The 25,278-nt window shown below is 37.1% G+C and overlaps 1 pseudogene; it reads left to right on the forward strand.

Moving 5' to 3' along the window:
• The first annotated feature begins 1,957 nt into the window (after nt 1–1,957).
• Nucleotides 1,958–2,680, forward strand: LOC103288379 (elongation factor 1-beta-like; annotated as a pseudogene).
• The last annotated feature ends 22,598 nt before the right edge of the window (nt 2,681–25,278 follow it).

Genomic DNA, 25,278 nt, shown 5'->3' on the forward strand with positions numbered 1-25,278 from the left:
CAATGAATTGGGGCGAGAGCAGATTCACGTCTACATTGGATGGCAGAGGCGAGCGGGGCAGTGCTGTGGGCAGGGGAGGTTGCCATGGCACCACTCCTTTGGAACTCACAGAAACCCATATCCACTCCGGGTGGCATAAACATGAAGACTTTCAGTGGAAGTCTCTGCCCCAGTGACTCTGGTCTCATAACTCTTGGCATACAACATACTACGATTTATAAAATATTTCAGTGGTTAAGCCTATAAAATGTTATTCAACCTGTATAATATGCTTTGATTTGACTTATACGCAACTGTAAATTTCTTCAGAAGCAAAAAACTTGAATCCTGGACTCAACTTTTACCTCTAAATAATAGTGCACTTTTTTTTCCATCTATCAAAGGAGTTGATAATATTTAGCCTGTTTGTTCTTTTAAAAAATTTTTGGTGATACTGAAATGTGAAAAAAAAAAATTGCCATTTAGAACATTTCTTTTTTTTTTTTTTTTTTTTTTTTTTTTTTTAAATATATTTTATTGATTTTTTACAGAGAGGAAGAGAGAGAGATAGAGAGTTAGAAACATCGATGAGAGAGAAACATCGATCAGCTGCCTCTTGCACACCCCCCACTGGGGATGTGCCCGCAACCAAGGTACATGCCCTTGACCGGAATCGAACCTGGGACCCTTGAGTCCGCAGGCCGACGCTCTATCCACTGAGCCAAACCGGCCTCGGCCATTTAGAACATTTCTAATCATCTCCCACTTGGACTAGGACATCTCCAAATATATTTTATTGATTTTTTATGAGAGGAAGGGAGAGGGAGAGTTAGAAGCATCTATCTCTCCCTCTCCCTTCCTCTCTTAAAAAATCAATAAAATATATATTTTTTAAAAATAATAAATAAATAAAAATCACCTTGGTTGTTAAGAACAGAGTGGTTTTTAGTCAGAAAGAGTAAAGGCAAAGAGACCAGGTAGGAAGCTACTACCAAGTGGGAGATGATTAGAAATGTTCTAAATGGCAATTTTTTTTTTTCACATTTCAGTATCACCAAATGGGAGAGAGAAACATCAATCAGGTGCCTCCTGCACACCTCCCACTGGGGATGTGCTCGCAACCAAGGTACATGCCCTTGACCGGAATCAAACCTGGGACCCTTCAGTCCACAGGCCGACGCTCTATCCACAGAGCCAAACTGGTTAGGGCACAACCAAGGTGACTTTTAAAGACACAGGTCATACTTAAAACTCCAAAGCCTTCCCATTGAGAATAAAATTCTAAATTCTTCTCAAAGTATCAGGGCTACCTATAATCTTACGTGTGTCCATATTTCCAACCTTACCTTTTTAGTCTTTGCTCCTATCTCCAGGCACACTGGCCTTCTCTGCCACCCCCCCCCCCCCCGCCCTTCAAAAATAAAAAAAAGATCATGGATATCCTTTTATTTTCTTTTAATTATTATTCATTGTCTATATTCTTTACTGGAATGTAAGGTGTCTGAGAGCAGGGAATATGTTTGTCTTATTCCCTATTATACTTTGTGTCCCTATACTTTAGTAGATACTAAATAAGGACATATTAAATAAAACTGTTTTCTGTGCACACATTGGCTCCTCTCACAAATGAAATGAAAGACAAAGAATAAGCTCAAGTATTTTTAAGATTTATACATTAATCTCAATTTAATTTATAATGTATATATGTATACATGCATGTTTAATGGGGGTAATCCTAGCATTGTACTAAGGTTAATGTACTTTGTTATATTGATTTGCATCAGACAATATCATATGTAGATTTGGTGTGCTGCTCTTATTCATATGTAAATATCAATAGAATAATACACAAGATAAAAGTTATAGAAGAATAAAAGTTGTAGAAGAGAACCTTTTTTTTTTTCCTTTAGCACTCAGCACCACCTGCTTGCACTTCTCTTTCCTTTGCTACCATCCAGCTCCAGGATCAGCTGACACCATGGGTTTTGCAGACATGAAAAGTCCTGCCAGCCTCCAGGTGCCCAATGACTACCTGGTGGACAGCAGCTACATCAAGGGCTCTGTGCCATCACAAGCAGACGTGGCAGTATTTGAAGCAGCCTTTGGCCCACCACCTGCCGACATGTATCGTGCCCTGTGTTGGTATAATCACATCAAATCTTCCGAAAAGGAAAAGACCAGCCTGCCAGGAGTGAAGACAGCTTTGGGCAAGTATGGCCCAGCTCATGTGGAAGACACCACAGAAGTGGAGCTACAGATAGTAAAGATGATGATGACATTGATTTGTTTTGATCTGATGATGAGGGAGAAAGTGAAGAAGCAAAGAGGCTAAGAGAAGAATGCCTCGCACACTATGAGTCCAAGAAAGCCAAAAAATACCTGCACTTGCTGACAAGTCTTCCATCTTATTAGATTGAATTCATGGGATAATGAGACAGATATGGTAAAATTAGAAGAGTGTGTCAGGAGAATTCAAGCAGACAGCTTTATCTGGGGCTCTTCTAAACCAGTTCCAATGGGTATGGAATTAAAAAAAAAACAACAAAAACAAAAAACTTCAAATAAGTGTATAGTAGAAGACAAAGTTGGAACAGATATGTTGAAAGTGGGGATCACTGCTTTTGAAGACTAAATGTAGTCCATGGATGTGGCTGCTTTCATTCAACAAGACCTAAAATCCACCATGGATCATTGCCAATAAATAAAGCTTGAAAAACAAACAAAAGAAGAGATCTGGTCCATAAATATATAGGGGAAATACTGCATTTCAAGGTCTCCATGAGAAAGCTCTGCACCGTCGGATGAAACCTATGAAAAGTTAGCATGGGTGGAACTCAGGGGAACTTTTTATTTGGGTGTGTCTGGAGTTTATTCAGCTATATGCAATTATTATTTCCTATTAACATTTATTTTTCTATTAAGTTTTCATAGTTTTAAACTTCTTAAAAACTTGGACCCATAATTATATCATGAACTTGGATAGAACTGTTTGCTTTCTCCTAAGAAAAATCATGACACGTTTCCAGAGGCTAATGTTACTCAAATTTCACATCGACTTTCAACAAGCTGGAGCAGAGCTGAGAGAAGGAAAGAGAGCAGTTGTAATGAGAATATAGGTGTTATTTTTCCGTACACTGAAAAATAATTCTACAACATTTTTATAGTGGAAGACTTTGGATGTTGAGTAAGAAAGATGTAAAAAAATATATATCAGCTGAAGTAAGTAATCATTGCCAGGAGTAAAAGTGTGTTTTTAAGATACAGGTAGGTGATCATACCTGTCTTGGATTCACAATCCAAGTTGCCCAAATCTTGTACCTTTCTTAGCTTATCTCTGTGTGTATGTGTGGATGTTTATGTACATATGTATAAATATGTGTATATGTGTGTGTGTGGGGGGGCTGTATGTATGTATACATACACATACCTAAATATACAAGAAGGGTCATTTCTAAGCATTTCCTATAATCATGTTGGGCCATATGACTAGTCCTGGCCAGTAGGCTAAGGTGGAATTGACATGTATCACTTCTGGATCAAATAAGCAGAGTAGATTTGAATTCTTTATTCATTATCTTCCCTTGCCACAGTGATGTAGAAGCCAAATACTATAAATGCCCAGAGTTAAAAATGAAAGCCCCCTGCACCCCTGAATTACCCTTTGGAAGTTGGCTGCTCTGCATTAGCACTATGTGAACAAGAAACAAAATTTTACCCATTAACTATCGAGATTTGGGGACTTGTTGATTATTGCAGTGTAAGTTTATCCTTCAAGAACTTGCCAGAAAGGTGTTCAGATTGTTCAAATTGAGTGCATTTAATACAAGAAGTTGGTTGCTCAGGTGATGTGAGAATAGACAGCAAACCAAAGACAGTAAGGCAACCCAGAGATTAGAAATAATAAGCTGATACACTTGGAACAGAAGGACAATGGGAGAAGATGGTATTAACCCAGAAGCTAAGGACATACAATGAAAGCTAGAACCACAGGGAGGCCTGCCTGATAGAAACTAGAACAATAGAGGCTATTTGGAGGGAACTAGAAAGAGATGCAACAAAGATCAAAGGTGATAGGATATCCACCATTCTTCTTTCTTCTCTCCCCCTAATCATCTGCTAGGGTTTTCTATTTGCTCCTATCAAAAACCCAGAGGGAAAGGGAGCTGAGAAATGTAGTTCCTGTAATGTATAGCAAAGCTGGGAGGAGATAGTATGAACCTTAAAGCAAATTGATTGCCGATTGGCACAATAGCTTAGCCTATGCTAGTGAGTAGACTAACTCTGTGAGAAAGCACAGAGAAAGCATGTACTTAACTCTGAAACATTCATCCTTTTTGTCAAAAGGAGAGATCCAGTGTCAGTACTGTGGCCCAATGAACCATTTCCCGCGATTTTGACAAATTCCTGGAGGAGAGGGGTAAAAGAATGTTAGAATGAAGAGAAGGGAAGTGGAATGATGTCTCAAACTCCTCCTAGAGGCCAATATCTTCTTCAGCTTTTGTTTCTCTCTTAACCCGATGGACTTCACAGCAATGCTTTAGTGAACCAGGAATGTCGATATTGCTTGTTGGGAGAAGTGATCAGAAAACTAAAACAAACAAACAAACAAAAACAGGGCTTGACGGGATGTGGGACTGCATCCTGTGCCAGAGACTGTAGGTTTGAAAACATTTTCTTCAGATTGACATTGCACCTCGTTGGAAGGCATGTTTTCAGCTGGCTAAGGAGAAAGTTGGGGCTGTGTGACTACTCACTGGTAAAATTAGGAAAAGCTCATGAAAGGAGCAGAGAGCTGGAAGATGGGCATTTTTATTCTCACCTGCTTGGAGCTCCAGCGGCCCTTTTTTTTTAAACTATAAAGTAAATCTCAAGCATGGTGTCCTGTTGTTGGATGAACGGATCAGAGAGAAGAGACCTTGGTGCCTGATGGACAAGACTACGTTCTTCTGGAGATCTGCCATGTGAGCAATACATATAAACGTTTCAACGAGGACTACTTTGGTTTTATTTGTTAATTACAGTTGAAATTTATCATTACTTATTACAACACCCCCACTGTGTCACAGCTTCAATCCATCATCCTAGTCCAAGAGGAAGAAGAAACATATATCAGGTGATGAAATCTTTTACTCCGAATGGCTGAATATGGGAAAGAGGAGTCTGAAATCTGCCACCAAGTTGAAGGATTATTGAATGCATTGTATGAATCTCTAACAGAAAAGAATGAAGCAGGGTCGGCTTTAGATATTCCGTGGTCAAGTCATGCATATTAACACAATGTATTCTTTTCACATCTCTCTCTGACCTTCCCCCGGTAAGACTTTAGAGATGAAGGTTTATCTAATGGACTGACAGGTGATGGGATGGAGCCTTCGGAGATATTTCAAGCAGGTTACAAGAATCCCCCCAGTTTAGTCCTACCACAAATCCGTCCTTGATCCTGGATGCAGGCTACAGCTGGCAAGGGAAAGGAAATACAGAGTTCAAAGTAAGGTGAGGAGGCTCACGGCCAAAAAATCCCATATGCAGAGACTGCTTATGGCCTACCCCAGCCCATATGGAAGTTCACTGCTTTTACCATTTAGAGTTCCCAGGAGAGCCTGTCTGGAAGGAGAAATAAATCCCTCTCCCCACTAACACCAGATCCTGCTTGCTGCATGTGGGATATTACTCAGCAGGCGCAGCTGCACTTGCAGTTTTATATAAACATCCGCGGCCTCTCCTAAAGCATGAGCCTCGCTCTTTCTTTTGGAGCACTTTCCTCCTAATTTCAAGTTCCCTGCACATAAACAAACCCCAGAAACCAAGCCAAATATAAATCATGTTAAAGCGTGAAAAGGGATGGTATTTGGGCCAGGACCCAGGATACCAGCCACTTGAATCCTTCCTTCAACCCACACTGCCCTGAACGCAATATGCCTGAGAGATATGTGCACAGAGGGCAAGGCCAGGCTAAGGCACACCATTCACCATTATGTGGCTTTTGCCCCGTATCCCGATGGAATATCACCTCCTTGGGAAGTTACCAAATAAAACTGGTCCCAGACTGGTCTCACCTGCCAAATGTGTGGGGCAGATCCCACCGATTCTGACTCAGGGTTGAACTTTGCACCAAAACCTCTCTACCCATTAGGACTGAGGCTGAATAACGTTTCCCGCCTTTGACGATGACCCGTTCTTGATGGAAGTAGGATGAATGAGGAGGAGGCAGGAGCTGGTCCCGTTTGGTTGGTAGAATTGTAGGGAATAGGACAGAAGCATGAACTTCCTGTAAGAGGCCAAGATGTTGTGTTCATGTTATCTCTCTTCTCTTGCTGAGGTATGAAATCTATGTACACTTCCACAGGAAAAAATTGTTTTGCCTGCATAACAACCATTCTCACTTTTGTTAGTACCCGTTTCCTGGTTTTCCTTACTTGTTCTGATTTTATGTTAACCCTACCCCTTTGCAGCCAGTCGGAGGAATATGTTCCAGGCCTAGACAATCATAGTATTCCATCCCTCCAGCCATAGCAACTCAGAGATGGCAATGAGACCTGGTGAAAGCCCTGGGTCTCATTGGAACTTTCATTATAGCCCTTAACCTTTTGCACTCGGATGTCGAGTGTGACTCAACACAGTTAGCATTAGAATAAAGGAATCGAGAAAAAAGCAAGCGAGTGCAAAGGGTTAAGAAAGAAGTCATGCTTTAAACTAGAGTTTCTGGAACTGCTGGCTGCCATTCTGTCATTGTTAAAATCTGCCTGAGCATGGAACCAGTGCAGAGAAAAAGATATTATCCCTCGAATTTTCAATTTAATTAGGGAACCAATTCTTTTCTTTTGTCCCCCCCCTTCTTTTCTACTGCCCTTCCTTTCCCCCCACTCCATTTTTTTTTTTTTTTGCTAAAGCATATTTAGTTTACATATTTGTCACTCCTGTCTCATAGAGATTTCCTGCACATCTTGTTTTCCAGATGAGCTGACTATTCCACTTAAATGTTAATTGCATGTTTCTGAAAATGCGTTTATGTTTTATTCATATGAACTATCCTGGAGGATCTATAGAGTATGTTGGGCACGCAATCCAGAGTCCAGTCTCAGTAATCCAAGTAACTGTGAAAAGCTCCTATAAACAGGTAACAGCTCTAGGTAGCGTGAGTTAATTTCAGGAAATTTACCCTGAATTCATTTGTCATGTCTGTCATTGCTCTAAGAATAATGTTAGTTTTGTTAGCTATTCTGTCCTCTTTGGGACCCTCTCTTCTATTAGGCAGCACAACTATCGTGAAGTCAGTTTTGCTCATTAACTGACTTTGTTCAATATAGCTTAGAGGATTGGTTTGTTGCCATGAGTGGCACAACCTTCAGAAAATGTTGCAGGTTATTCTTTATCTCCCTATTGGACCATTATATTCCCTTCTCTGATTGATTACAGTTTATATTATTTGTTCTGTAGGAAGCTTGGGCCTCATGGACAAAGCATCAGTATCCACACTGTTTTTCTCAGGCCATTGAATTTAAGTGTCGACAGAGCATCTAACCATAACTTAGTAAAATGTGTGCTAGTGAAATGCCGTGTGCCCATGGTGAATGAGCGAGCCTTAAAACTGTGCTTGAAGCTTTTGGGTGAATTGACCAAGACCTCCAACTTGTAATGCATCCTCTCATTATTTGTGTGTCTCAAGCTGGCAAATCGAAGGGTTTCTAGCAAGCATGGCTTTCTGAGTGGAATGCTCTCTCTAGGCTAAACATGACTCTGGAACAGCTTACATTGGTTCCTTAGTCACAAGGACAAAGTAATGTCAGGAATGAAGTAACCTTACGCTCTGAAAGCTTTCCTTTGCTGCACTCCACTCTCTTTTTCTGGGCCATCTTCTCTTTCTTGGTCCTGGCACTAACTGTCCCTACAATTCTTCGAACTAGAGGTCAGAATTTTCCTTTCATTTCATAGAAAAGCTTCCCCTGCAGACTATCCTAAAAGTGCAGTAGAAAATGAGCCCAGGCCATATTATTTGTTCTATCACAAACAGTATGGAAATGCACGGAGTGAGGGGCTAGGCCAGTGCGTTTACTCTTCAAAATCATGAGAGAAGGGCCCTGGCCAGGTGGCTCAGATGGTTGGAGCGTAGTCCCATGAACCAAAAAGTTGCAGGTCTGATCTCCGGTCAGGGTGTGTACAGGAGGCGGCCGAACAGTGTTTCTCTCTCACATTCAATGGTTCTCTCTATCTTTCTCTCTAATCAATGAAAACATGACCTCGGGTCAAGATTTAAAAAAGAAAAAACAACAACCCTGAGAGACGGCCATCGTTCTCTCTTAACTCTCTGGGATGTCTGGATTTACAATAGGCTAAATTAGTGTTTCCAATCTCTCTATTTCCTAGATACTTTGGGCAATATTTAGACTTTATTAGCTTAGAAAAACCACACAGAGCAGCATGTGATTTTTCCATCTTCCCACATACTTGTCTATATATTACATATAAGGTGTCAACACAGCCTGAAATGGCCCCTAATCACTGCGTAAAGGTGGCCAAGGACTTGCTGTCCTTGTGGACATTTGCATTCCCAGGTACAACAGTCCTCTGATGATTTAGACCAGTGGTCGGCAAACTGCTGCTTGCGAGCCACATGCGGCTCTTTGACCCTTGAGTGTGGCTCTTCCACAAAATACCACAGCCTGGGCGAGTCTATTTTGAAGAAGTGGCATTAGAAGAAGTTGAAGTTTAAAAAAATTGGCTCTCAAAAGAAATTTCAATCGTTGTACTGTTGATATTTGGCTCTGTTGACTAATGAGTTTGCCAACCACTGATTTAGACTATTTTGACACATTATGTCTTATTACCACCCACATGGAGAATATGAAATCTGGGATCACACATCATTTTATTTATTTATTTATTTATTTATTTATTTATTTATTTATTTATTTTAATTTTTGTTAATCCTCACCTGAGGATATTTTTCCATTGATCCTTTAGAGAGAGTGGAAGAGAGAGGGAAAGTGCCCTGACCAGGGCCCCAGGCTGGGGAGGAGCCTGCAATCAATGTATGTGTCCTTGACTGGAACTGATCCTGGGACCCTTTAGTCCACTGGCCAACGCTATATCCACTGAGCTAAACCGGCTAGGGCCACACATCATTTTAGAACTAGTAAAGTATGTTTGTCCAATTATCTTTTGTGAAACAACACAAATATTTAAAACTTCCAGGAGAAGTTTTCTCATGCCTGTGTGAGTTAGTAATATGATTTTTTGTGTGTATTCCTCTAGATAATTTGTATTATAAACTATGTAAGATTTGCATATTTCTCTTTTCCAGCAAAATCTGAGCTTTGAGCCCCATTCTCTTATCTCAGAATTTAACCATTAAGGTTGCATAAATCCTTCTGCTTTTCTGTTTGACTCTGCGAAACCCTTTGTTCCTGTTGCCAAATGTCTAAGCCAGTGATCGGCAAACTCATTAGTCAACAGAGCCAAATATCGTCAGTACAACAATTGAAATTTCTTTTGAGAGCCAAATTTTTTAAACTTAAACTGTATAGGTAGGTACATTGTTATTAACTTAATTAGGGTACTCCTAAGCTGGCCTTTGCTAAAAACTCAAGGGGCCAAAGAGCCGCATGTGGCTCTAGAGCCTCAGTTTGCCGACCACTGGTCTAAGCCTATGACTATTTTCTCAGTAGTTTATCATGAATGAAGACTGGAAGATATACCTAAGGAAGAGATGGGTAAAACTTTCAGGCCGACTTTCTCCAATTGTCACTGACTAAAGCATCTGCTGTGGAATCACTTCCTACTATGTATTGTCAATTTATTAGGACCCACAGCTGCTTCAAACACTGTGGGCTCCCACTGCTTACTCAGATTCTGGAGCTTAACTCTAAATTTCCCTTTTGGGGCGAGGGGAGGAGTCCAAGTTATGTATATGTATTTTTAGTAACTCCCCAGTTAATTATGGATTACTCAAACACTCTAAATATGGTGCCACCAAGAGCCTGTGACTCAAACTGTCGTGAGGGTTTGAGAGGAACTAGAGCAGGGAAACATTATGCTTTATTTAATAATTCAGTATTATTGGAAACTTAAAAATGGTCATGAATGACATTTAAATTTAAGAAAACATAAAATATAAAGGAGAAATTGAGTATTGTAAAAAAATTGAAGAACATCAAAAAGTATAAAGTAAATTAAAATCACATACAATTCCATTGCCCCAAATCTTTGTTGGTGTTTTGATGTATGTGTACACCTGTGTACAAATATGTTTATGTATATTTATGAATATTCAAACATTTTCCAGTTTTAAATTTTTGTTAGAAATATATTTTAATTACTACATATTTTCTATGATATATACATGCCCACACATATCACATATAATGCATTTTTATATATTATATTTATATAGATATATATAGATTACAAAGCTTTAATATTATAAATAATGCTAGTACATAAATATTCATGTATATTTCATTGTTTTCTTTTGGTAAATCACCACATTAATTTTCAATCTCCAAACCTTCAGTTCCTTGTGATCATTAATCACTGGTTTAAAGTGACAGGTGTTATGTACTGTTCTGCCTGCCCCCACTTCACAAAGTGGTGTTTTCCATTTGCTCCTCCTGCCCTCATGTTGTCCAAGAACCTCATGGTCAGTGCCTTCTCTGAACACCATCATCTCTCTCTTCTTCTCAGACTGTTCCCACAGCACTGGGCAGAATCCACCATCCGGTCTGCTCTGTCTCATAGATTGCTCTGACTATCCTGTCTCTCACATCTTCTCTCAAGAAAATAGACCTCCTTAGAGCTTTTTACACGGGCTCTGTCTTGCAAAGGGGGATGAAAAATTTTCTGGGCCTGGTGCCAGTAAGAAGTGCCACATAGACAGACAAGACCTTCCCACCCCCACCTCCTCCCAACTCTGATTTTTCCTTTCCAAAAACTGCTTCCTGCTTTTCCATAGTTATGAGACAAGGGACAAAACGGTCCTGCTTAATATGCAAGAGCTAGTTCACCATCAGATGGCTGTTTCCCCAGTAAATACGGGTTTTTCACCTCCCTTAAGTCATTTAACTCTTTCTTGCCATCAATATTGAAGTTAAAAAATAACATGGTGGGGGGAAAAGCAAGCATGTAATACCTGAAAGTATTTCTTAGCAGAACTGATCTTTCAAATGATTTACAAAATAAAAGATAATGTTGATTCTGTTATATTCTAGACCTTGGGTTTCAACCTCATTCAAAGCATAGTTTTTCAAATTTCCTGCTGCTCTCTTTCATATAATCAAGCATGAGAAGAGATCTATTGTATTTTCTAGGGCCTGGATAATTAATCACCTCCTTGCATGGTCTATGGATTATATGGTAGCAGGAAGATCACTTATACTGACAGATCATCCACTCTTAGGACCCACAAAGTCACTGTGTGCACGGAGGTCACTCCTGAGAGAGGGAGGACCTGCCCTCAGTTAACCTTGGGGCCTTGCCTGGCAGGTGGTGCAGTGACCTCTGGTGGAGCAAAGGGCCAAAGAGCCATCATGCTCCATAAGGGACAGCTGGGCTGGAACTGTTGAGGTCTTTTTTTTTTTTTCAAATTCCTTGAGATGCACATTCTGCAATAAAATTTACAAATGCCACTGAGGCTGTATCATATTGTATATAGTTACTTCAAATTTATATAAACAACAGTGGCCTCATGTTTTTTGACTTATTATAACAGCTTCCTATTTTCATGTGTGAAAAAAATGTGTATTTTTGTTTTTGAATTCTAGTAAATGTTAAATAATTTTGTTTACCTTTTATATTAGCACTTGAAAAGAAGAATTAAAAATTGGCTCTATGAAGGCTACATATTGTTATGGGTTTAGATTAACAATCTATAATAATAAAAGCATAATATGCTAATTAGACCGGACAGCCAAATGACCTTCCGGACATCCTTCTGGATGACCTTCTAAATGAAGCTGGGGCTGCGAGAGCCGAGCCCCTTGCACGAATTTCATGCATCGGGACTCTAGTATCAGTTAAGTGTGTAAAATAACAAATGACAAACAAACTTTCCAGTTCCAGTCACTGTTGAAGCATTTACTAGATATGTGAACTTTGTCCAGTTATTCTTTGTTTCCTCATTTGTAAGACTGCAATAATACTCACTTGCCTTATAGGATAACTGTAATTATTCAAAGAGCTAATGCTATAAAATTCTTAGTTCAGTTACTGGCACATAGTAATTATTGATAAATATTACTATCATTATTTATTCTTTTACAATCAAATTGTGACTAGGCTTGTACATATCAATGTGTTGACCAGTATCTCTAGCCACACCAGGTTTTATAGTCTTTTTTCAAGTGTGTGTTCACTACATTGCTTTCCAGATTACCAAGAATAGCAGTAAGAAATATCAATTATTTTTCAGCTTATGGAACATTTTCATTTTTTAAAAATATACTTTTATTATTTCAGAGAGAAAGATAGAAACATCAATGATGAGAGGGAATCATTGATTGGCTGCCTTCTGCACACCCCCTACTGGGGACCGAGCCCACAAACTAGGACCCTTCAGTCTATAGGCTGATGCACTACCCACTGAGCCAAACCAGCTAGGGGAAACATTTTCATATTTTATTTCACACTAATTACAACTAAATGAGCCAGTTAGGACAAGTTCTGGTTCCCTTTAATAAAAAGTGTACATGGCTTTAAAAAGTTAATTTACTTATGCATATACATGGTGAGGCAAAAGTAGGTTCATAGTTGTTTGTGTGGAAAATGCTACAATAATTAATAAAAAATAATACAATAATAAACTATCTTTTCTATACTCACAACTTGTTTTTGCCCCACCCTGTATTTTAAAAATTCTAGTATTAATATCTTTTGTACTACTTTATGATCTTGCCAAACATTACAAGCAAAGAAAGTGGCAACACTAATATTGGAACTCCAAATCACATACACTCCATTGCCTGTCCAATAACACTTTGCTATCCTGTCCCCACACCCCTCCTCCCCCCAAAAAACACACAAAAAAAACCTTACCTGGCAACCATCCATATCATGGCCATCTGAAGTAATTTCAATTCATTTACAAACTTTAGGCTAGACTGCTCCTAAACTCTCCAGATAATTTTAACACTTTAAAATTATCTCTCAAATATGATCTCACTGCTACCCTAGGTTCTATTCTCTTTTAATCTTCACCTGAGAATATGTTTTTACTGATTTTTAGAGAGAGAGAGGGAGAGAGAGAAAGAGAGAGAGAGAAACATCTATGTAAGAGAAGCATCAGTTGGTTGCCTCCTGTACCCGCTCTGACTGGGGATTGAACCCGCAACTCATGTCTGTGCCCTGACTGGGAATAGAATCTACAACCTTTTGGTGTATTGAATGACACTCCAACCAACTGAGCTACCTGACCAGGGCAGATTTTGTTTTTATAAAATATTACAGAAGTTGTAATTAGATTAAGCTAAGTCCTTTATGCTTTAGTTTTAGTGCATATAGTAGGACATATATAGTGCATATATAGAGTCAAGGCAGGCAGGATAGAAAAGGCTGGGATGTGTGAAAAGTGTTGCCATTTTGGACTTGAAGAAAGTGAAGGAAAGGGCCAAACAAAAATATGAGAAAGGAGTGGTACTGGGAAATAGGTGTGCATTATATATGCACTTAAAAAAGTAAGTAAATACTTTTTTAAGTTAATAAATATTCATTTTGTACAATGAGTATATGATATATAATCTTATAGCAGAAAGTGAGACAGAGAAATTCTCAAGTACTGGCAAACATGCATTTGTAAGCACTCTGAGTGTAGGAACCATATCTATCTATTCTTTATATTTTTCTATCCACCGGAAAGCTCTTCATACAAGAGCTCCTTTCAAAATAGTTTAATGAAAACCCTTTCATTAAGGAGCTAATACAATCTCATAATTATAATAATGATGACAATTTTTACTGGGTACCTTCCCAGTTTACTGTGATTCTCCTTTTTCCAAAAACTCCCTCCAATCCAAAGAGACACTCCATCCCATGTCACACTGCCCTGTTATGTGACCTTGGCCTCTCTCTGTAATAACTGGGCCAGGAGGGAGTACTGAGGGTTAGCAATAGTCTCTCCCTTACTTTTAGAAATAAGACCAAGGCTGGACCTGCATCATAGAAGATTATGATCTACGTGCCCTTTGGATGAGAGAAGTAAAGGAAGTTAATCTGCTAGAGGGAAATATTGAAGCAAATGCCATCTAGGCGATATGCAGGGATGTGAAGAGTTTGGACATTTAACCATTATCTGTTTCTAGAAATTTCAAAGACATGGACTTATTCCAAGAGACTTTTTGTGTCCTTATATTGAATTACCACTTTCTACCAAGCTAAGTCTGGTTGCTTTCTGTTATTTGTTTTAGTGAGCATAACTTTCCATTCTTCTAAGAACCCATTCAAACATTAGCAGGCCTCCCAATACTAGTTTAATGATAGATACAACACACAGAATTGAACCACACTTTACTAAAATCCAAAATTTAGTAACTTATTGCATGTTTTTTTTAAGAAGCAATTTCTAATGTATAAATGAGCAATTAATTGTAACAATAGTACTGACAATTTGCAAAGACAACTTAGATATTGCCTAACACTCTGTCCTTGTTTTTCTATAGACTGTTTTTTTGTCAAAATAAATATATTTTCTATGCAGTAGTTATCCTATTTAAATGTTAATAAAATATGTTTGCATGTCGCTAAAAAAATATCAAAATGTTGATTTATAATGTAGTATTACAATGGATTAAAGTATAAAGTGAAATAATAATCGCAAGGGTTTTTTATTTTTTACTAGTTTATGAAATCTCCAGTTTAGTGAGGTTTAAATCATGACCTAAAAATATTTGGAATTATAACTTACAAACAAATAAAGGGTCTACTTTTAGAGATCAGGAGTCTAATTAGAATTATTGACTCTCCATGGAGAGTCATTCTGTACACATTCATTCTATAGTTACAGGGTTGCGAGCTGCTTTTGTGTAGGTTTTTGTCTAGACTTATAAAAACTTTCAATAAAGCCATGGAGACATTCAATTGCTTCCTGTCTCATGGAAAAAGTTGTAGAACCCAAGTCGTGCTGCATGCTATAAAGTGATTTCTGAGTTTGTGGCCTTTCTTTTAGTACTTCATCTAAATCAAAGAAAGAAAACCAGGAACTATGACTCTTAATGCTACAGTGTGAAAGAATTCCTAGAAACCTTGTGTTGAGCAATATTTTTATCAACTATGAAAGTGAGCAAAATAATTGCTTTATTATATAAGAAGCATCGCTATGGAACACAGACAAAATTTGGTACTTATTCATTTATTTTGTGCCACTACCTTCATAAGTATAAGTAGAATTTTCATTGCATAATGTTGAAAAATGCCAATAAGTCTGTCAGTCAACTCAAGAAATCTATCCTTCATAATTTATTACAATTTTTCTGTGACATATTATAAGTTAATATATTCTTGGAGTTAAGATAATATTTACAACATTAAAACATTTAAAATAAATTATAGACATAAGAAAAATGTCTATCTCTTAAAAGAGTTTTCACTTTTACTGTTGTACTTAATGTTTTTATTTTGCTGGAATATTTACAGTAGTTATAAAATGCTCAAGTCTTAATAGTTACCAGGATGGGTTAATATGCTAATTTTAAAATTCCCAGATGGATGGAGATCAAAGTTTAGAATAGTTGGCTTTGCTTCCTTTGATCTCCTATCAAAACAATGTTGGGAGTGAGGACATACCAGGGGTTACAGAGGAACTCCTTAAGCAGGACTATGTGTAAGGGATGAAAACATAAGGATCTGTTTCAAAATGAGAAAAAAAAAATCTCAAACCAGGAGGTTGTAAAAGTTGATGAAGAATTTTCAAGTTAAGTACAAGGGCAGGTAAAGAATCAGAGAAAAAATTAAATTAGGATAACCAAAAGTGTACAGCATGCAATGTAAAATTAATAAAGCTAAATTCATCATTCAAATGTTGGATCAGGGTAAGAATTTTTAGATTGGTGGATACAGAAGTAATAATTGTAGATAAGAAATAGAAGTAGATTTAAAAAATCTTAATCCAGAGTCATTTTCTTAAGGAAGTATCTAAGGACAAATGGGCAGGATAAATTGTAGGAATAGCAATACTAGAATATCTCAGACAGATTACTGTTGCAATTGCAAAGATGTGTAGGCCAATTCTAATGTGTCTGAGAATCTGATCACAGTTGAGTTCTGCTCACTCATCTGATCTAGTAGGTACAAATAAATTGGCAACACAACCCCTGACAATCAGCTCTGTACCATATAAAAATGGCTTCCTTTCTCCTTTTCATTCCAAAGCCTATAAAAAAGTGTATTTTGTACATTGTAATCTAAAATAACATATATTTTGTATATTGTAATATAAATACTACACACACACACATATATATATATATCAACTAAAATGAAATGACTTTGGAAAATATTTCTAGAGTGACTAATATGTGTAAGGTGTTATGTTGGATATAATATTAAGATTCAAGGAAATCCACCATGTTCAACAGTGAGATGCTAGAGGATAAAACAGATACTTATACAAATAATATAATGCACATGATCAGTGGAGGATTAGAGAGAAAGAAAGCAATAGGACAATTCAAGAAGCTAGGCTCTAATTACTAAGTAAGGATACTGGAATTTCATGATGAAAAGACCTCATTTAAAGTGACTGCATGGTGTGACCCATGCCAGTTCCACTGACAAAGCTTCTGAGCTTGCCACCAGTTCTTACTCTCTGGTTATATCTACAGAGTCTATTATGTTTGTCTTTTTAGCAGGTTCAATTTCTTTCTAGCCATTTAATAAAGCGCCTTGAATGTTAGGTAATCATTTCTAAGCAAATGGCTACTTCTTCATATTGTTTAGACTTAACAAAGCCACTTCTAGGAGTAATCTTAGAAATTCTGACATTTACAATGTAATCAGGTTACAAAATTCAAGAAGGATATTTTTCTTCAGTCTTCACCATAGCTTCAGTTTCCATAAGTGTATTGACAATATCCAAGTGAATATCTCTAACACATATCTTCCCATAAATTTCAATTAATCATTTTATATTGTTATGGTCTATCAATATCTCATATTCAACATTTTCAAGACATAGTTTAATCTTCTCTCATCCTGCTATTCTTATTTCTCTATTCTGGATTTTAGTGAATATCAAAACTTGTTGGAGCTATAAGATTAGGGATCACACTTAACAATGCCATCTCTTTCAACCATAAATCCAATCAATCCATTGATACCTCTGGAGGAACCTTTTACCCAAGTCCTCTGCAGTTCTTATGCAAGCTGTGTGAGGAAAATGGCTTCAAGAAGAGACTAATCAAATATGTAATTAAATATTTTTTAATTAATCCAACAGGTAATAATTGAGTGTCTACCATATGGTAGGCTTTGTGATATTATCTTAACTATTAATTTAAAAGCACATATATGTAAAACTATACTACCAAATTAATTTCAAATTCATTCAAGTTCAATAAACGTTATGCACTTTTTAATTAAAATTTTAAATTGTTAATATTATAATGCAAGTATATTAATCAATATTTAGTTGTAATGCTAGATAGATTTTTCTTTTAAATCAGACACTAATAGTAGCCCTTAATATTCACTTAATGGAAGATGTTACTGCTTTTTCAGAGAGGGGGGCCTGTGAATATCTGTTGATTCTGGTCAGCAAAGAGAAACAAAGAAATACCAATATATAGCCTATCTCATAAAACAAAGCTATGTAGGGTTTACTAATAGGTAGAATCAGGGATGCTGAAGTCATGATTCAGATCGATTAACTAATAAAAAATAGCAGAATGTTTTTATCAGATATATGATATAGATGTATCTAGGAATGTGACTCAAAAGAGAACAGCCATCCTTCAATGGTTGGTCTAAACACCATCTCCATCCAGAAGCCTTTTCTGAGCCCATCTGGATTTGCTCTTTCTTCCTAGTGATTTATCCTGATAATGCTATGACAATGATTATTTTTTATCATGCTGCATCACCCGCACTAGACTGTTTCATTTTTTTTAAGTACTCTTAAAAGCACCCAAGACTGTGCCTCATGCATATAAATATCTAGGTACTCCTTTATAATGGAAAAAAAGCACATAGAAGTTTATTTGATATATATCCTATCTAATAAAAGAGTAATATGCAAATTGACCATCACTCCAACACACAAGATGGCTGCCCCATATGATCAAAGATGGCTGCCCCTACGTGGATACAAGATGGCCACCACAAGATGGCCAGTAGAGGAGGGCAGTTGGGGGGGACCAAGCCTGCAGAGGAGGACAGTTGGGGGGAGGGACCAGGCCTGCAGGGGAGGACAGTGGGGGGGGGACCAGGCCTGCAGGGGAGGGCAGTTGGGGGGGACCAGGCTGGCAGGGGAGGACAGTTGGGGGGGACCAGGCCTGCAGGGGAGGGCAGTTGGGGGGGACCAGGCTGGCAGGGGAGGACAGTTGGGGGGAACCAGGCCAGAAGGGGAGGGCAGTTAGAGAGTACCCAGCCAGCAGGGAAGGGTAGTTAGGGGCGACCAGGCTGGCAGGGGAGTGGTTAGGGGTGATCAGGCTGGCATGTAGAAGCAGTTAGGGGGTGATCAGGCAGGCAGGCAGGTGAGCGGTTGGGAGCCAGCAGTCCTGGATTGTGAGAGGGATGTCCGACTGCCCGTTTAGAGCCTAAACGGGCAGTCGAACATCCCTCGAGGAGTCCCAGATTGGAGAGGGTGCAGGCTGGGCTGAGGGACACACACACACACACACACACACACACACACACACACACACACACACACACACCCGTGCACGAATTTTTGTTATTTAAATAAGTTGTTATTATAAATAAGATGATAAAAAATTCTTGCTAAGTAGTTCTTTTCATTTAGAAACACAAATTTAAAGGTATTTTGTAAAGATTTTATCAATTTTACATTTTTTTAACAAAGAGCAAGAAAATACTTTATCAAAAAGTTCTATTTTATCATATAGTCTTAATATTTTAGCCAACTACAAAATAAGTAGTATCAATATAAAATGCTTTCTCATAGATATACACTGATCTTTGGTAAATGTAAGTAAAAACAAAGCTGGATACAATTATTTCCCAGGAGGCCTCATTAGGTGATGTTTGTCAGCTTAATGAAGTTACAAAGGTCAAGGGCAGGGGTCCTCAAACTTTTTAAACAGGGGGCCAGTTCACTGTCCCTCAGACCGTTGGAGGGCTGGACTATAGTTAAAAAAAAAAAAAAACTATGAACAAATTCCTATGCACACTGCACATATCTTATTTTGAAGTAAAAAAAAACAAAATGGCAAAAATACCCGCATGTGGCCCACGGGCCGTAGTTTGAGTACGCCAGGTCAAGGGTATGGCTGTGAGCTGAAGGTTCAGACACACATAAAAGATATATATTTTTGCCATAATATACCATGAACTAAGAACTCAAGAGTGATATGAGATACAGAATCCCAGTAAATTAATTTATAATGATAAGTTGCAACCATGCTAACCTGCTTGTATGGGTCTTCTGAAACTTCAATTTCTCTGACTTTCCCTTAAATAAAAAAACATGCTTGTTATTTTTCTAGGATTGAAATATTCTACTGGCTAATGTTAAACACACAAAGTCAGAGCTTATGCCCAAGAGTGGTCAAGTTCATCTTTCCTTCCTGCTATGTATGTTTCTTGGTTCCTCATGCAATCTTACATAATGATAAAGATTTTTAGGAAAAGTCAAACTCATAGAAACAGAGAATAGAAAAGTCATTTTCAGGGGCTAGAAGGTGGGAAAAATAGGGAGTGGTTGATAAAAGGGTATAATGCTTCAGTTATAAGGTGAAAATCTAATGTAAAACATGGTGACCATAATTGATAACACTGTATTGTATAATTGAAATTTGCTAAGAGAGTAGAAATTTAATGTTTTGAAATCCCACCACCAAATAATAACTATGGGAGGTGATGGATGTGGTAATAACTCGATTTGGGAATCCTTTCACAATGTATACATATAGCAAATCATCACATCTTACACCTTAAATATCTTACATTTTTTTCTTGTACCTCAAGGTTGGAAAAAAGTCAAATTTTTAATATATAAAAACAATAAATAGAGATTACTTTTTATTTTGCAAATAATTACCTATTTTCCTCTATTCAGAATAATAATTAATTCTGTCCCTATCAAGGTACATTTTAATGTTGCAAAATTAACTTTATATCGACTCATATTTAGTATTCTTATGTACTTTCTTTCAAAATAGGAGTAGGGAAGATTTACACTGAAAGTTGAGAGCTGGTGTTTTTAACAATCTCCCACTAATGTGGTATGTTTTCTTTTATCATTCATAACTGATAGCATCAATTTGTTCATGCAAAAATAACAATTTTAAATAATAAAATTGTTATTTTTGTATGTGAAATAAACAAGATCATAAAAATGAAAAATTATCACACTGAACTGTCCAGATCTTATGAGTTGTTAAATGTTACTTGGTAATTAATTTAATTTTTTAATCTTCCCTTCTATGCTTATGGAATATAATTTGGGCTCTGGAACTCAATGGACTAAGTTCATATCCAGATCTCTGCTCTGAAAAGCCTGCTTACCTTGATAAAGATACTTAACCCTGCTGTGTTCCTATATTCTCATACATAGAGTAGGGAAATAATAGCTCTCACTCATTGGGTTCTTGTGATAACAAATGAATGTGGTAAAACATCTAAATGATTAAGTATTAATACCCATTATAATAAATGATAAATGTTAGAAATTATTATTATCATTTTAACATATTTTACATTTCATTTTTCCCCAGATGATAAGAATCAGAGAAATTAAGTAAGCTTTGGAGTTTTGTTTAACCCTACTTTTGTTCAGTTCCAAAATCTTGCTTCTCCACTGTACCACATTGCCTTTCAACAGTTCTTATTTTCAAATTTAGTATTGTTTTTTAATTTATTTTTTATTTTTCCATTCTAATTTAATTTTTTTTCAATTACAGTTTACATTCAATATTATTTTGTGTTAATTTCAGGTATATGGCTTAGTGTTTAGACAATCACTTACTTTACAAAGTGGTGCCCTCGATGTATCAAGTACTCACTTGGCACCGTACATAGTTATTACAATATTATTGACTATATTCCCTATTCTGTACTTCACATTCCTGTGACTATTTTATGACTACCAATTTGTACTTCTTAATCCCTTCACCTTTTTCACTCACTCAAACCCCCTCTCCTCTGGCAAACATCAGTCTGATCTCTCAATGAAGTTTTATTCAGCTCTCTTTCTGAATCTATTTTACATCAGCATCAAGAATGCATTTAACTTCAAGAACACAATTCTATTTCTTGTAACAAATAAGGTATTTAAAAAATGCTTTAATTTCCTCTTGCTGACACTTCTTACCAATGGTTACAGACATTAAGCCAGGATTATGTTTCAAGCAATTTAAAAATGTTATTATAAACCAAATCCTCTAGTTTCTACAGAATTCCTTATTTCTAATTTGTCCATTAAAAATAAAAGAAGCTGAAATAATTGTCCTAAAGAAATATTCTTTATAAAGAGAATAGTCTAAGAGAGTTCATCTATTTTTCTCCCTCAATGTGGCAAAAATGGCTTGTGCATTCTAATTAAAGCATTCATATCACCTTTCCATTCTTTATGTATTATTCATTGGTTTAAATTATATTGAATCAAGTATTTGTAATCTCATACTGACTAATGTAATATTCGAGAATGTAAAGACTTCAGTCATTTCAGGTTGGGTTTTTTTTGTTTGTTTGTTTGTTTTGTTTTAGTTTTTAACCTTTGCTTCTTACTTTAAGCTAATTCTCCATCTATCCTTTGTTAGGATGTAGCAAATAGAGATACACAGATAATTACACACTCCTCTATTGTAGTACCATATTTTTGTCAAACCCTTTGGTTACTCTCCTACCAGGTGTTGGTCTTTTCTGTTGAGTTTTCTGCGCCCTTTAAAATTTGTTATTAAGTAACATATATTAGACAATGTTAATAAAATTTAATAAAATGTTCACTTTATTTTGGCAAGCTAAAAATCTTTATGAGTCTGTTTATTAAGAATTAAATGCTAAGCGCTTTTCATTGATTCATAACATTTTGTCAATACTAACCTTTTTACAGTTGAAGAAACTGAAGTTTAAGGAGTTTATCCTAAAATCACACAGCCAGGAAGTGAGTGAGCAGAGGGGACTGGACCAGCTCTAACTGACTTTTAAGGTTCCTTTCCCCATTATTCAACCAATGATTCTCAAATCTGAGAAAAGAGTAAAATCATGATTTCTGGATAATGGACACAAACTTCCCTGACTTTGCAGTATTATCTACATGTGTCCTCTACATACGTATGTCACTGAGAATCATTGCCAGTGTCCAAGTTAAGAGATCAGGACTGCATCACAAAAGTAAACCAAATTTTGTCCCAAGAGTCCAGTTTCCTCTTATTTAAATGTAGTGGCACTTGTAACAATACCCATCCCTCAATCATTAGAAGAGAAGAACAAAGAAAGCAAAGTTGTGAAGGGTGAGGGAGGGAGGATAATGAGTAAAAGGAAGGAAATTAAAGACTGTGTATACCCCTCTTTCCCATTGTCTTCCTCTCTCCATCTATTTTCAGTAAAATATGGCAATATATTTTACATAATTATTTGAACTGTTACATATCTGGAATTTATTTAGATGCAGGATTTATACTGTATAAATTTGTTCTGGTAAAAGCGGATGCATGACCTATTTTCTTAGAGTAAAAGAATTGTTGCTGCAAATTTGTAAGGGTAGGTTTTCCACTCACAAATGACTGAAACATGCTAATTTCTTGTGCAAGAAATGCATCCCAGGCATCAGCAGATGTGGGTACAAGAACTGCTGCATTTATAGGAATAATCCATGTTCATTGAAAATGATTGATTGAGAGATTGGAATGGTGGTTTCCAGGGGCTAAAGGGAGGGGGAAGTTGGAATGTATTAGTCAAGGGTACGAAGTTTTAGTTATGCAAGAGGAATAATTCCTAGAGATCAACAGCACAGAGCCTATAGTGAACAGTGCTGTACTGTAAACGTAAAGGTTGCTAAGTGAGTAAAACTTACATTGTGTTCTTGTCACACACACAAAAGATAATAAATACTGATTGTGGGAGGAAACTTCTGAAGGTGATGGGTGTTCATGGCATAGATTGTGGCTGTCATTTCACAGGAGTATACTTATCTTCAAACCCACTGTATACAATAAATATGTATATATACAGCTTTTTCTATGTCAGCTATATCTCAACAAAGTAGGTAACATTTATTTAAAATATAGGAATATTCCCAAACTCATATCTAAGTCTGGAAACAAGTCCTGTTGAGGGCAGGCAGAGACCTATCAGGCATTCCTGTGACTCTGCAGGATGCGGGGATGCTTACCAACAGAATCATGTGTGAGAGCCATTACTTTGAAGTCCCAGGTGAGGCCATGTTTCTCCAGATAGGAAGTGTGGATCAGTTCTCTCTGCAGCCCTGCAGTCCCTCAGCTCTGCCCGGTGCCCTCACCATCTCTTGCTCCATTGTCTGCTGTGGTTCAGGCCTCACCAGCTTCATTTTACAATTTTAGGCATGCACAGAAGATTTGGGCATGGGGAGAGGGGGAAAATTTGAGGAAGCAACATTTGAGAGTCAGATTTGGCCATGTCCAGGACACATGTTTCAGATTTTATAATCATATTTATTTACATTTGTATTTTAATCTCTGTACCACGTGTCCCTCCATAACAACATCCAGACAATATCTTTTGACAGAGTTGGTGGCCTCTGTAAACACAGCCGAATTAGTAGAATCTGAAGCCACATTATTTATTAATGACTTAATCCTCAAAGAGGCAGCATCATTTATTAAAAAGAATTTTTGGTGTGGGATATTATACTTGAAATACTAAATCTGATACTGTGACAAGAGACACCTATTCATTCACAAAATGTATTTAAATCGGATGACTCCCAACTTCTTTTTGCTAAAAAGTTAAAATTCCTTAACATGAACTTCAACATCTTCCTTCATTCTGCTCCCTCCACATTTTTCTACTAAGTCTCGCCACTTTCTTCACTTGTCTTATTATTATTCAGTATAGACAAAATAGATATTGTCTTAAAAGGTCCAGTTTTTTTTCTTTCCTGTTTAATAATTCATGCTATTCACTCCTCCCTGGATTATTTTTTCTATATATTTGTTGAAATCCAATACATCATTCAAGTCCTAGGATACATGTCACTTTTTCACCCTAAGCTTCTCCTCATCTTTCGTAGCTAAGCCCTCAGAAACCATTGCTGATCCCACTGGTTCAGAACTTGGGCAACCCAACCCTAACCTGTAGTTATTTGTGCATCTGTCTTAGCTCCTTTATCAGGCTCTTAGAGGGAAGAAACTCATTGTTATATTTTCTGCAGTGCCTAGCATAATTCTTGGCACATAGCAGAGATTCAATAATTGAATGAGTGATAGGCAACAGAAGAGAATCTTAGATTTTATGCTTTATTAGTGAGGTCCTTTTGTTGTAGATTTTCATAGAATGGTTAAAAGGAAACTTGTTCATAACAGGATCTCCAAATGTTATCCCAGGACAGGTTCTGGAATAGTAATATATAAAACCCTCTTGTAAGCTCGTGGAAAGCATTCCAAAATGTCAAAGATTCTGGATTTAAAAACAATGATGATGACATTAATATGGAAAACACATGTCGTAATTAAGAATGCATATGTATGTGTTCATGCAATATGTTAGATTTTGTTGGATTGATATACCTACTTCCCAAAGAATAGAACCCATTTGTGACACAGAATGTTAAGATAATTTGTCAGTAACACATTCATTGCTACAAGTTATAACAGTAAAAAAAAATACTATAAATTAAAGCACCCACATGGGTCATTCAACTCAGCCAACAATACACCTGAATAAAAATAAAAAAAAAAAAGGAAAGCTGGACTTAATCTCTAACCCTGTCATTTATTTCTTTCACACAAAAAGTATGGGACACAGGTGGCCAGAAGTCAAAGATCATACTCGGCCTGAATGCTTCATAAGGCACAGTCCAAAAGTATGGGACCTGCTGGGTGAAATCAAAAAGTCACCAGAATGGAGTACCATTTTAGTGACCCAGGTCAAAGGCCACACTGCTTTCGGTGTTTTACAAATGTTTGACAGATTAAATACCCACCTCCTAGGGATAACGAA

The sequence above is a fragment of the Eptesicus fuscus genome, chromosome 8 (assembly GCF_027574615.1).
Source record: "Eptesicus fuscus isolate TK198812 chromosome 8, DD_ASM_mEF_20220401, whole genome shotgun sequence".
Taxonomy (NCBI): Eukaryota; Metazoa; Chordata; class Mammalia; order Chiroptera; family Vespertilionidae; genus Eptesicus; species Eptesicus fuscus.